Source organism: Ictalurus furcatus, chromosome 16 (genome assembly GCF_023375685.1).
Source record: "Ictalurus furcatus strain D&B chromosome 16, Billie_1.0, whole genome shotgun sequence".
NCBI classification, from domain to species: Eukaryota; Metazoa; Chordata; class Actinopteri; order Siluriformes; family Ictaluridae; genus Ictalurus; species Ictalurus furcatus.
Genome location: NC_071270.1, coordinates 8,657,813 through 8,672,175, shown reverse-complemented (window position 1 = coordinate 8,672,175; position 14,363 = coordinate 8,657,813). Strand labels below are relative to the sequence as shown.

At 39.2% G+C, this 14,363-nt stretch overlaps 1 long non-coding RNA gene across 1 annotated transcript in view; it reads right to left on the bottom strand.

Annotated features, from left to right (window-relative positions):
• The window catches only part of LOC128620432 (uncharacterized), a 44,259-nt gene extending 30,816 nt beyond the window's left edge, over positions 1-13,443 (bottom strand). The window contains exons 1-2 of the long non-coding RNA XR_008388141.1: positions 13,315-13,443; positions 12,722-13,116 (exon numbers count right to left, since the gene is read on the bottom strand). This is a non-coding gene — a long non-coding RNA (uncharacterized LOC128620432). The remainder of the gene's footprint in view (positions 1-12,721; positions 13,117-13,314) is intronic.
• Between the last annotated feature and the right edge of the window lie 920 nt (positions 13,444-14,363).

Sequence of the window (14,363 nt, the reverse complement as noted above, 5' to 3'; positions counted from 1 at the left end):
TCAAGTTCCTCAAACCGTTCCTGTAGAATTTCTGCAGTGTGACAGTGTGCAGTATCCTGCTGAAAAGAGGCCACTGCCATTAGGGAATACTGTTGCCATGAAGGTGTACTAGGTCTGCAATAATGTTTACATAGGTGGTACGTGTCAAAGTAACATCTACATGAATGCCAGGACCCAAGGTTTCCCAGCAGAACATTGTCCAAAACATCAAACTACCTCTGCCAGCTTGCCTTCTTCCTATAGTGTATCCTGGTGCCATCTCTTCCCCACATAAACGACACACACACCCGGCTGTCCACATGGTGTAAAAGGCTGTCCACCTTTCTATCATAGCCAGCATTAACATTTTCAGCAATTTGTGCTACAGCTCTTCTGTGAGACTGGACCAGACGGGCTAGCCTTCGCCCCACTTTCAGTAATGAGCCTTTGATGTGCATGACCCTGTCACTGGTTCACTAGTTGTCCTTCCTTTGTCCACTTTGTGTAGGTACTAACTGCCATATACTGAGAACAGTTATCTAGCCATCACAATTTGGCTCTTGGAAAGTCACTTGGATCCTTACACTTGCCCATGTTTCCTGCTTCCAACACATCAACTTCGAGAACTGACTGTTCACTGACTGCCTAATATATCCCACTCCTTGACAGGTGCCATTGTAACGAGATTATCAATGCTACTCACTTCCTCTCTCAATGATTTTAATGTTATGGCTGATCAGTGTATGTTTGGCACAAAAATAAGACAGCCTGTCACTCAACGAACACCATACCCATGATTAAGCATGGTGGTAACAGCATCATGCTATGGATGCTGCTTCTTTTCAGCTGGGACTGGGGCTCTAGTCGAGATAGAGAAAATGGCACAAAACCTGCAGGCCTCTGTTAGACAGCTTTAGGTGAAGAGCATTTGAACTTCTAGCATAATAACAACCCAAACCACAAATCCAAGTCAACAAAATAATGACTATAGAAGAACATGATCAAGTCAATGCTCTGATCTAAAGTTTTTTTTTACGATTATTTTTCCCCCAAAAAGGTTTCTATTAGTTTTCACTTGAATTTTACCACTTGCTGTATCACATTAAATGTGGAAAATAATCTGACATGATTTATTTTGGTTTATTTTTTTACATCATATAATTGCAATTTTATCTGGGTGTGTAGACTTTTATTTTATTTTATCTCCACCGTAGGTCAAAACATGCAAAATAGGATGATCTGCACTGTACGGTATAGTTAATTGAGAGGGCATAAGGGTTTAAAAAAATAAAAGCAATTTTAAACATTGGGACCAAAATGAAGTAGGGGTAGAGCATGAGATTAAGAATGTTTTTAAAAATGTCTTGGGGAAGGAATGACCGGTACTGGATATGTAAATTACAACTGTGTAAAACTCTCTGTGACACAATAATGACACACCCGGGTGCTCTCTCACATACAAACATGCTCTCTCTATCTCCCTAGCGCATTCATATCACAAGTACAGAAATTATGTGTCATCTGTCAGCTGGGGCTCTACAAAGAGCTGCTCAGAAAGCAGTATTTAGGTGAATGAGGCCTTCTGAATGGGGTCATGTCAAAGCAAAAGAAGGAAGTGACTCTTCAAAGTAAAAAAGTACATGAATAAAGACATCATCAAAACATGCATTTAGCATTATTTTAATAAATGCCTATTTATTTAATTTAATAACTTTTTAATATAAGTAGAGATTGAGCATTAAATTGTACCCATAATACAATACAAAGTGCAGTTTACAAAATACAAAATCTAGTAGTGGTTTAAATAGATTTTTGCAGTTTGCTACTGGTCTATTTTGACAAATACAAATACCTTTACTTACAAATGCAAATAACAATTGAAGTGATTTGTATGTGTATTGAAATTGGTGATTTAATTACCTTACATCAAGTTCCATAAATAAAATATTTAAGTGAAGCAAAATTAAGGTGAGAGGAAGGTGCAAACTAGCATATCCCACAGTGCATGTGCCACACACACACAAACACTTGCGCATACACAATGACCTAATTGTAAATACACCCACAAAACATATTGAAATCTCCTCACATATCAAACTTTTCACAGTATAAAATAAGCCATCCAGTTGAAGTGAAGTAAGTTTAAAAGTGACTGGGTGTGTAATGAGTGCTCAGTGATGCATATTCTATACACGAGACAGCAAAGTATTAAGCAATTCTGTATAGAAGAAAAACCCTTTTGCAATAGGGTGGTGTCCCAAATTCCACTTTAACTGGGACATAAGAAAACATAGTGGAAGCCTGCGTCTTTATGATCATCAACTATGTGAACACAAACACATGTTTTAAATCCTAGACTCAACACCACCAGGAATGAATAAAAAGCTGAATCATCTAGCTCACAATACACACTGATCATCATTTTTTTTTTTTTTTTTTTTAGCACTAACATGGTTGATTACTGCTCCTAAGCAATTCAGCTGCAGTTTCCTCCATATTACAGTTGTGAAGGTCCACCATATATTGCACCATTTAGATTTACAAATTTGTCCATCAGAAAGCAGGAAGACGCATCTGAAACCAATTATACTGGTAAAAGGAGTGTTAATGTTGTTGGTTATCCCTGCCTGCACCAGCTTGAAACTTTGGAACTTTTCCTCCATAAGCTTGGAATCTTCAGAATAAAGCATACAGAGTCAAGAGACAGACAGCAATACACAGAACAAGACAGCGAGATACAAACAGGCAACACACATATACAATGGCTCTGAAGGGGAAGGCACCTAAAAAAGTACATTTTAAATAAAAAAGACAAGTTTAAATAAAAAGAAGAATAAAAAGAACTTTAAATAATGAGTCAAATTTAAGCAAGAGGCAACATTATATAAAAAAGGCCAATTTAAACAAGAATAAGTCTGTTAAAAAAAAGACCAACTTTAAATAAAAAGAGGCAAATTTATGTAAAAAGAAGCAACTTAAAAAAGAGTCAACTAAGTAAAAGAGAGCAAAAAAAGAAGAGTAACTTTAAATAAAAGCTGACAAGAAAAAAGAGAGCGTTTTTTTCTCTGGGAAAATGTACAAGTTAAAATCAAAAGCTGGCCCATAAGATATTATGAGAGTCTCTAAAGCAGCAATACCATGATTGCCATTATTCATGAGCCTGTAATCTATAGTGAATCATGTTATTTCAATATTATTATAATTTTAAATATGTAACTGGATGCAGTTTTCAGATGAATATTATTTCACTATGGTAAAAGCGCAATGTTTAAATCGGGTATTAAAGTCTCACATTCAAAATTTAAATGATACATTTTAGTGATGCTAATGCTACAGGAGTGTATGAGGAAAGTGTATTTTTAAAAGCAATAGTAATCTCATATAGCCTAACAGACATTCAGATGTAAACAGTAAGATCCATGGTATTTTAACATGGTGTCTAAACTAGATAGATCGGATAAGTTAACCAAAACTACTGAGTGTTGACTGGTTAGATTTTAGCCCTGTGCTAATGGTGATCATGCTACTGTTATTTTTATATCTAAAGATAGCATACATAATTTGTTAAGGATTTACCTATTGCAATATGGGGTATTAAGGATATGTACATGAATGGTCTTAATCACTGGAAGATGTTTAATAACTTTAAGCCACATATTTCTTTAGGAGAACACCACTGAGCAGATCTAATATAAGTGCCAGTAACACTGATATGATAATATGTGCGTGCCTCGTGATGGTCATGATGGAGCATGTTCAATGATTTATGCAGTAGAAGGGGCAAATTGTGCATACCTACAAATGTCAGTAATTGTATACCACATTATTAAAATCTTCAGGATTTGCAATTTTATATATATATATATATATATATATATATATATATACAGTGAGGGAAAAAAGTATTTGATCCCCTGCTGATTTTGTACGTTTGCCCACTGACAAAGAAATGATCAGTCTATAATTTTAATGGTAGTTGTATTTGAACAGTGAGAGACAGAATAACAACAAAAAAATCCAGAAAAACGCATGTCAAAAATTTTATAAATTAATTTGCATTTTAATGAGGGAAAAAAGTATTTGACCCCCTCTCAATCAGAAAGATTTCTGGCTCCCAGGTGTCTTTTATACAGGTAACGAGCTGAGATTAGGAGCACACTCTTAAAGGGAGTGCTCCTAATATCAGTTTGTTACCTGTATAAAAGACACCTGTCCACAGAAGCAATCAATCAGTCATATTCCAAACTCTCCACCATGGCCAAGACCAAAGAGCTCTCCAAGGATGTCAGGGACAAGACTGTAGACCTACACAAGTCTGGAATGGGCTACAAGACCATTGCAAAGCAGCTTGGTGAGAAGGGGACAACAGTTGGTGCGATTATTCGCAAATGGAAGAAGCACAAAAGAACTGTCAATCTCCCTCGGCCTGGGGTTCCATGCAAGATCTCACCTCGTGGAGTTGCATTGATCATGAGAACAGTGAGGAATCAGCCCAGAACTATACGGGACGATCTTGTCAATGATCTCAAGGCAGCTGGGACCATAGTCACCAAGAAAACAATTGGTAACACACTACGCCGTGAAGGACTGAAATCCTGCAGCGCGCGCAAGGTCCGCTGCTCAAGAAAACACATATACATGCCCGTCTGAAGTTTGCCAATGAACATCTGAATGATTCTGAGGACAACTGGGTGAAAGCGTTGAGGTCAGATGAGACCAAAATGGAGCTCTTTGGCATCAACTCAACTCGCCGTGTTTGGAGGAGGAGGAATGCTGCCTATGACCCCTGGAACACCATCCCCACCGTCAAACATGGAGGTGGAAACATTATGCTTTGGGGTTTTTTTTCTGCTAAGGGGACAGGACAACTTCACCGCATCAAAGGGACGATGGACGGGGCCATGTACCGTCAAATCTTGGGTGAAAACCTCCTTCCCTCAGACAGGGCATTGAAAATGGGTCGTGGATGGATATTCCAGCATGACAATGACCCAAAACACATGGCCAAGGCAACAAAGGAGTGGCTCAAGAAGAAGCACATTAAGGTCCTGGAGTGACCTAGGCAGTCTCCAGACCTTAATCCCATAGAAAATCTGTGGAGAGAGCTGAAGGTTCGAGTTGCCAAACGTCAGCCTCGAAACCTTAATGATTTGGAGAAGATCTGCAAAGAGGAGTGGGACAAAATCCCTCCTGAGATGTGTGCAAACCTGGTGGCCAACTACAAGAAACGTCTGACCTCTGTGATTGCCAACAAGGGTTTTTAAACCAAGTACTAAGTCATGTTTTGCAGAGGGGTCAAATACTTATTTCCCTCATTAAAATGCAAATCAATTTATAACATTTTTGATGTGCGTTTTTCTGGATTTTTTTGTTGTTATTCTGTCTCTCACTGTTCAAATAAATCTACCATTAAAGTTATAGACTGATCATTTCTTTGTCAGTGGGTAAACATACAAAATCAGCAGGGGATCAAATACTTTTTTCCCTCACTGTATATATATATATATACACACACACACACACACACACACACACACACAGTATCTCACAAAAGTGAGTACACCCCTCACATTTTTGTAAATATTTGATAATAACTTTTCATGTGACAACACTGAAGAAATGACACTTTGCACAATATAAGTGTACAGCTTATATAACAGTGTAAATTTGCTGTCCCCTCAAAAAAAATCAACACACAGCCATTAATGTCTAAACTGCTGGCAACAAAAGTGAGTACACTCCTAAGTGTAAATGTCCAAATTGGGCCTAATTAGCCATTTTCCCTCCCCGGTGTCATGTGACTTGTTAGTGTTACAAGGTCTCAGGTGTGAATGGGGAGCAGTTGTGTTAAATTTGGTGTCATCGCTCTCACACTCCCTCATACTTGTCACTGGAAGTTCAACATGGCACCTCATGGCAAAGAACTCTCTGAGGATCTGAAAAAAAGAATTGTTGCTCTACATAAAGATGGCCTAGGCTATAAGAAGATTGCCAAGACCCTGACACTGAGCTGCAGCATGGTGGCCAAGACCATACAGCGGTTTAACAGGACAGGTCCCACTCAGAACAGGCCTCGCCATGGTCGACCAAAGAAGTTGAGTGCACGTGCTCAGCGTCATATACAGAGGTTGTCTTTGGGAAATAGACGTATGAGTCTATGCTGCTGAGTTTGAAGGGGTGGGGGGTCAGCCTGTCAGTGATCAGACCATTTGTCGCACACTGCATCAAATTGGTCTGCATGGCTGTCGTCCCAGAAGGAAGCCTCTTCTAAAGAAGATGCACAAGAAAGCCCGCAAACAGTTTGCTGAAGGCAAGCAGACTAAGGACATGTGTAGCATATATTAAATATGTACTATATATATATATGATGTGTAGACCAGATTTCAGAAGACTAAAGGGTACGTAGGAGGTAGTGGACTGAACAATAACAGTGTCAGCATAACTGATAAGGTAAATATAGAATGATTTATATACAATTTAGAGTGAGTGAAATTAAATATGTACAATACATATAATACCCTAGGGTGCACCCTCTAAGTTAAGCCTAAGATCAAATATATACATACATGGAATATAACTTAAATAAAATAAAATCACATCCAGAATTAAAATGTCTTTTACAATGTCTCTGCAATTTCTTTTAATCTGAATGAAGGGACTCCTCTAGAGTATTTTCATTTGTAGTCCTTTGCAGAAAAACCAAAATAATATAAAATAAAAATACCATCCTTCAAGACACAGTGGTTCTGGTTGGGTGGCTCGCCATCAAACTGTTGAAAAATTGTTGTAAACTTCTTCCCGTGGAATCAAAAAAACCTGACCTGTATAAACAGTGTCAGAATAAACAAAATGAAATCTATGTGCAAAACATATAATATTAAACACCACGGTTTATGTATTTTAAATTACAGCCTTTTTATACAATTAAAATAAAATACATTTTGTATTTAACATCTGTCTGATTTTCACACAACTCAAACAAAATGGAGCAAAAACTACGTGCATTGAAACATGTTAACACTTGACATAACTGAATATAGCTCACATTTATACAATGCAATTTAACAATTTAATAACTCAGAAGTAATGTGACCCAAAACACTTTTGAAACTTTTTTTTTCACGTTGGATAAAACTGCACACTGAAGTTCCTCAGCACTCCAACTGGCAGTAGTACTGTTTTGACCTTTGTTTTTACTCTTTCAAACAGTTAATTATAATATATAATTATAATTTAGCCTTTTTTCCCCAATTTTGTCTGACTCCTTTTCTCTCCTTGCTTTGGCTGTGTGTGCCATCTGCACAGTAAAAAAAACTCTCCCACTGTCACCTGTCAATCAAGGCAGGAGCTACGTGTAGAATAGTGTTAATTGGTCGAAATTATCTACATGAAACATTTTAACTGGTTCAAATAACGTATTTGAAAGTATAGTGGTTTACATTCTGCTTTATTTTTAATTAATATATATTGTTTTAAATTCGGTTTAAAATATTTATTTATATACATTTTCTAGTGGGCTACACATGGATTACTGGAACCATGTCCTGTGGTCTGATGAGAGCAAGATAAAGTTATTTGGTTCAGATGGTGTCAAGCGTGTGTGGCGGCAACCAGGTGAGGAGTACAAAGACAAGTGTGTCTTGCCTACAGTCAAGCATGGTGGTGGGAGTGGCATGGTCTGGGGCTGCATGAGTGCTGCCGGCACTAGGGAGCTACAGTTCATTGAGGGAACCATGAATGCCAACATGTACTGTGACATACTGAAGCAGAGCATGATCCCCTCCCTTCGGAGACTTGGCCGCAGGGCAGTATTCCAGCATGATAACGACCCCAAACACCTCCAAGACGACCACTGCCTTGCTAAAGAAGCTGAGGGTGAAGGTAACCCTATTGAGCATCTGTGGGGCATCCTCAAATGGAAGGTGGAGGAGCACAAGGTCTCTAACATCCAACAGCTCTGTGATGTCATCATGGAGGAGTGGAAGAGGACTCCAGTGGCAACCTGTGAAGCTCTGGTGAACTTCATGCCCAAGATGGTTAAGGCAGTGCTGGAAAATAATGGTGGCCACACAAAATATTGACACTTTGGGCCCAATTTGGACATTTTCACTTAGGGGTGTACTCACTTTTGTTGTCAGCGGTTTAGACATTAATGGCTGTGTGTTGAGTTATTTTGAGGGGACAGCAAATTTACACTGTTACACAAGCTGTACACTCACTACTTTACATTTTAGCAAAGTGTCATTTCTTCAGTGATGTCACATGAAAAGTTATAATCAAATATTTACAAAAATGTGAGGGGTGTACTCACTTTTGTGAGACACTGTATATATATATATATATATATATATATATATATATATATATATATATATATGTGTATATATATGTATATGTGCGCACACACACAGTAGCATACAGTCAGGTCCATAAGTCTTTGGACAGCAACACAATTTTTCATATTTGTGCCTTTGTACACCACCACAATGGATTTAAAATGAAGCAATCAAGACGTGACTGAAGATGTGAGTTTCATTCAAGGGGTTTAACAAAAATATTGCATTAACCATATAGGAATTATAGCTATTTTGTTTCATGGAGAAACTAGAGGAGGATGAGGATGCCCAAAAATTAGCTTAAGTGACACTGAAGAGGGAGTTCAATATTTGGTGGCAAATAGGAGAGAGTAAGCAAAGAGACTGACTGTTTTACTAGGGTCTGATCTAACAAATAGAGGTGGAAATGGAAAGGGGCCACTCAGAGATTTAAGTAATTGCTGTAGTGATCAGAGCAGTGACTCCAGGTCTGCCCTTGAGGAATATTTTGGAGATTAAGTGTGGGCTCACACTCCCAGCTTTGTACAAAATTCTTAAGGGTCACTACAACGTCAATAGTACAACTGACCTCTACCATCAGCTTATAAATATTTCTCAAGAACCCAGAGAGTCAGTTTGGGCAGTTGGATTGAATGAGAAATTACTGTGTAATGCTGGTGATGGTGACAATGATGACCACTATAATAGAACTACCATTCAGTGTAAATTTCTTCGTTCAATTGAAACTGGACTGTTGAGTGACTCTCTGAAACTTTAGATTAATCCTTACACCTTAATGACTTCAGGACAACAGATAAGGAGCTCATTGAAGTTGTGAATAAAACCTCCAAGCTGGAAGGTGAAAAGCAGAAAAAAATTAAAAGAATCAATGCAAGTAAAAGAATCCCACATCCATGAGTTCCACAGCACAACACTGTGTCAATCCGAGCACTCCCCTGCCTCCACAATCAACTAATGAACAGAGTACAGCTGTCGTCATCAGAACGGTTAATGGAAAGGAGGCTAAAGAAGTGAACACTGTTAAGAGTGAGATCCCACACACGAAAAAGATTATGGAAGAACTCAGATCAGAAATTAAAGAGATGATTACAGCAGCCATGGAGGTGAGTTGTAGAACAGTGCATGCAAGATGTTTGGAAATGAGGCGAAAAGGCTGCAAGAAATGCCAAGAGGAGCACGTAGGTGACAGCTCCCAACACTGTTTTAAATGTGGACTTTCTGGCCACTTATCGCGTAGATGCAGACTACAAAGTCCACAATCGGGAAGTGAACAGGGACTGTTGGGAAGAGACCATCAGTAGTCCTCCCTAAAGTGTTATATACATGCACCAAAGATGAGAGTGTCATGCTACATAATCTATGCTACAGTCACTCAAAATACCGCTGCACTTAATATGCAGTTCATAACATGGAGGATCAGTATGCTGGCCATGGTATAACGCAAAACTGTGAGTCAAAATCTGAAGAGACACTTCCTGTTGACATGAAAGGCCAATGGCAGCCCATAGAATGGGATCCTCTTGTGAAGTTGGACCACTTCACCGATGCCCAGCAAAAAGTAGTTAGAAAATTGCTGAGAGAGGACTGTCAATTCTTTGCATATGATGACGATGACATAGGATGTATCCTGTCTTTAAAGATGCACATACCACTTCATGACATGGAATCAGTGCAGAAAACTTATCTTTCAGTCCCAAAGCCTTTGCATGCTGAAGTCAAGGATTATTTGCAGGACTTGTTGAATAAAGGGTCGGTGGTACCATCTAGAGCTTCATAATCCCCCCCAGTAGTCTGCATAAAAAAAAAAGATGGCAGCCTACGGCTATGCTGTGACTACCATGAGTTAAAATAAAAAGTCCATGCCTGATCACCATCCCATTCCTAGAATACAAGGTATGATAATTTCACTGAGCGGTAGCACATGGTTTTCTGTTTCGGAACGAAATCAAGGCGTACCACCAGGGCTCCCTGGCTGAGGAAATCCAGCCACTGACAGCATTTATAACTCTGTGGGGGCTGTACCACTGGGTATGTATTTCATTTGAGCTCAGCACGGCACCTGCTGAGTTCCAAAGAAGCATGGAAAGGTGTCTGCTAGGCCTTAGGGATACCATCTTATGATACTATCTTATCCACACTGCACTGGCTCCCAGTAAATTTTCACATTGAGTATAAAATACTACTATTGACCTAGAGCACTGAATAGTCTCGCACCACAGTACCTGAGCAAAGATTTGGTGTTTTATGATCTGCCATGCCTACGTAGATCAAAAGATGCAGGCTATTCTTTGGTACCTCTAATAATGAAGGCTACAGTAGGGGGAAGAGCTTTCTCTTACAAAGCCCCACAATTATGGAACAGCCTTCCAATTAGTGTTCAAGACTCAGACACAGTCTCAGTGTTTAAGTCCAGGCTGAAAACATATACCTGTTTAGTCAAGCTTTTTGTGAATAGTTTTATTTCTTAGGTAAAGGACCTGCCTTATCCATCCTGATGCCCTACTTCTTGTTGGAGTTCTCAGCAATTGGAGACTTCTAATTCTTTAGGCTGTAGATCTTTAGGCTGTACCATGTGGGGCCATCCTCAGCAGCAACATGTAATCACATGTTGTTGCTGAGGATGGCCCCACATGGTACAGCCTAAAGATCTACAGCCTAAAGAATTAGAAGTGAGATTGAGAGATTGAGATTGATCATTGAGATTACTGAGGATGGTACCACTTAAAAACCATAATGATGGCTTTGGACATTAATTCATATGATCAGTTATGCTATGACGGCTGGGACTACAATTGCCACAAACAGTTTTGCACTCAAGTCTCCATCAGTGAACAGTGAATAAGTTCAACAAAACAGACTTCATGTAAAAACTGTAATGAATTTTCCTGGTTACACAATTGCACTGTTTGATCATGTAGTATTAGCACATTTATAGAAGGGATTTATTATTTACTATCAGTTGTTACCCATATGAGGATGGGTTCCCTTTTGAGTCTGGTTCCTCTCAAGGTTTCTTCCTCACATCATCTCAGAGTTTTTCCTTGCCACAGTCGGTTCTGGATTGCTCATTAGAGATAAATTCATACATTTAAAATCTAGATCCTGAATTTATATATTTTATATATTTATCTATTTTATATATATGATACAGAAATATATCTATATATTTCTGTAAAGCTGCTTTGGAACAATGTTCATTGTTAAAAGTGCTATACAAATAAAACTGAATTGAATAGAATCTGCCAACCATACTTAGACAACAATTTGGTACACAGCTGTAGTTTTGAAGATCACCTAGCTCATATCTGGCTAGTTCTGCAGAGATACCAAGAGCATGGAATAAAGCTTACTCCAAGAAAGTGTGAGATTTTTAAACAAAAAGTGAGGTTTTTGGGAAAGTTTGTGTCTGGTGAATGCTATACAATGGATGCAGCAGAGATTGCACCCGTACAGGCCCTAAAACAGAAGATGCCATACACAGTTGGTGACCTGAGAAAGATGTCAGATGCTTCTGTCATACTACCACTCCTACATTCCCAATTTCACCCACATCACACAGTTGTTGCATCGGCTACTGACGATGAAACAAGAGGACCCAACCAAACTGCAATCAGGGTTGCCCACATATAAGAGACTGATGCCCACATATAAGAGACAAGGAGGACCCACCATTATGGGTAGGTCCAATTACAATCTTATTGACCACTACTGAATCTAAAATGGACACAACCGCTGTTCTCAGAGGGGCTTCCAGGTTATCAAAATGAATATTAAAATCACCAACGATTAATGCTTTATCTAGAGAAACAGCCAGGTGTGAGATAAAATCCGCAAATTCACTAAGGAATTCAATATATGGCACTGGGGGCCTGTAAATAATAATAGAGGAATTGACTTTTTTTTTGTGGCTACATATGTTATACTGGTATAAAGAACTTCAAAAGAGTTCAATTTATGACTAGATTTTTGTGTGACACCTAGATTTTGACTATGGATGATTGCAACACCTCCTCCTCAACCAGTTAAACGAGGTTGATGTATATAACTGTATCCAGGAGGACTGGCTTCATTTAATGCTATGTACTCGTTTGGTTTAATCCAAGTTTCCGTTAAACACATGTTAAATTCCTGATTAGTAATGATTTCATTAATAATAAGTGCCTTAGATGTAAGAGATGTAATATTTAATAGTCATATCTTCAGATCAAAGGTGCTGGATGTACATTCGGTATGAACTAATTTTATGTTAGTTAGATTACTAAAACAAACTTTCTGAAATTTTCTATGTATTTTTTTTTTTTTGCTCAGGGAACAGACACAGTCTCTATAGAATGTACTACAAGTGATGAACTATTATTTGAACATTAATTATAATAAATGTTGTTATTGTTGGATGTTGTACTTACGGTAGGTAGTCACATTGTGTGTAGCGTCTTGGAGATGTTGTCTGACAGTAGTTCTACTCCGAGGCTGCTGGGGTGCAGGCCATCAGCACGGAACAACCTAGGATGCTCCCAGAACAGATTCCAATTATTGACAAAGAGCAGATTCTGTTCTTTACACAAAGATATTAACCAGTCATTTAAAGCGAGAAGTCTACTGAACCTTTCAGTTCCACGTCTGTATGTGGGAAGAGGTCCAGAGACGCTGATCTTCATAGTGGGTGATCTGCTGGTACCGTCTCGATCAGGCTGCCGAAGTCCCTCTTCAGAACTTCCATCTGCCGCAGCCGGATATTGTTTGCCCCCGCGTGCAGCACGACCGCTCCAATGCTCTCGTCCTTCTTCAGGATCCCGGGTACCTGGGCAGCATCATCAAGGACATGAGCACCAGAGAAACAGTGTGTGCACACCTTATCTTTAGATGAAGCGACGCAGACGTCCCACACAATGGAGTCCCCAACGATCACAGCGTTTGGTTTTGTCTCACGGAGAGGTTCGAAACGGTTCCTGGTTGGGATCTCGAAGACTGAAGGTGGCGGACTGGGAGAGGTCCTCACCTGGAGTATGGCCCGTGGGGTGTTGGCGCTGGCGTGACGGAAACCTCGGCTGGATATGTCTTGGGAGCATGGTCCCTGCACAGAGGAACATGGCGTAGAGGGGCTGGAAGTGGTAATAGCACACTGTGTGTTTACCTTGGATGTGTAGGCGGGAGCACAAGATGTTTCCAGCGTGGTTCTTCGCTCCTGCAGCTGGGCCTGCTTATCGAGTAGGCCGCAGAGCTGTTTCTCCATGGCGTCCAATTCCAACAGCTCCATGTGCAGCTTGAACAAGTCCTCATCTGCAATCAAATGTGAAGAATCAACCGACATATTCACCTTTAAAACAGTGGAAAATGAGATAAATGTGAAATGTAAACAAGGCTAGTGGTAAGGTGATGCTAGCGGGCTACAAGCTAGTGGTGGATGTTTGTAGGATCCGATGAAAACTTAGCAAGATTGTTTTTATCTAAAATAGTATCGTAATATCTGTAAATGTTATAAAAGTAAAAAAAATATATTTTTAGAGTATAGAGATTTAAACAAGATAGCGTCAGCTCGAGGGACACTGCTTTCTGTGACAATGCTTCCTGCGACTCTGCTTCCTGCAACACTCTGAAAGAGCCTTGTATCTTGACCTGATATTAACATATGGATTAAATATAGAAAATATTGTAATATTTCCTCAGTCTGAAGTTGTCTCAGACCATTATCTTATCTCGTTCAAAATACATATTGATAATAATATTTGCACCTCTTCTTGCCTCTGCGTAAAACATACATTTGCATCAGCTACTGCACCGAGGTTCATCAATAACCTCCCAGAGACATCAATTAGATTTGGATCGTCTGATCCCAGGGAACTTGATCAGGCTACTGAATGCTTAGAGTCAACGCTCCGCTACACACTAGGCTCCACTCAAAAGAAAAATAATTAGAGAGAAAAAGCTAGCATCCTTGTATAATGATGAAAACATGTACCTTAAAACAGACCACTTGACAATTAGACGTAAATGGCAAAAAACAAATTAGTAATATTTCAAACAGCATGGAAGGAGAGCCTACTGAAC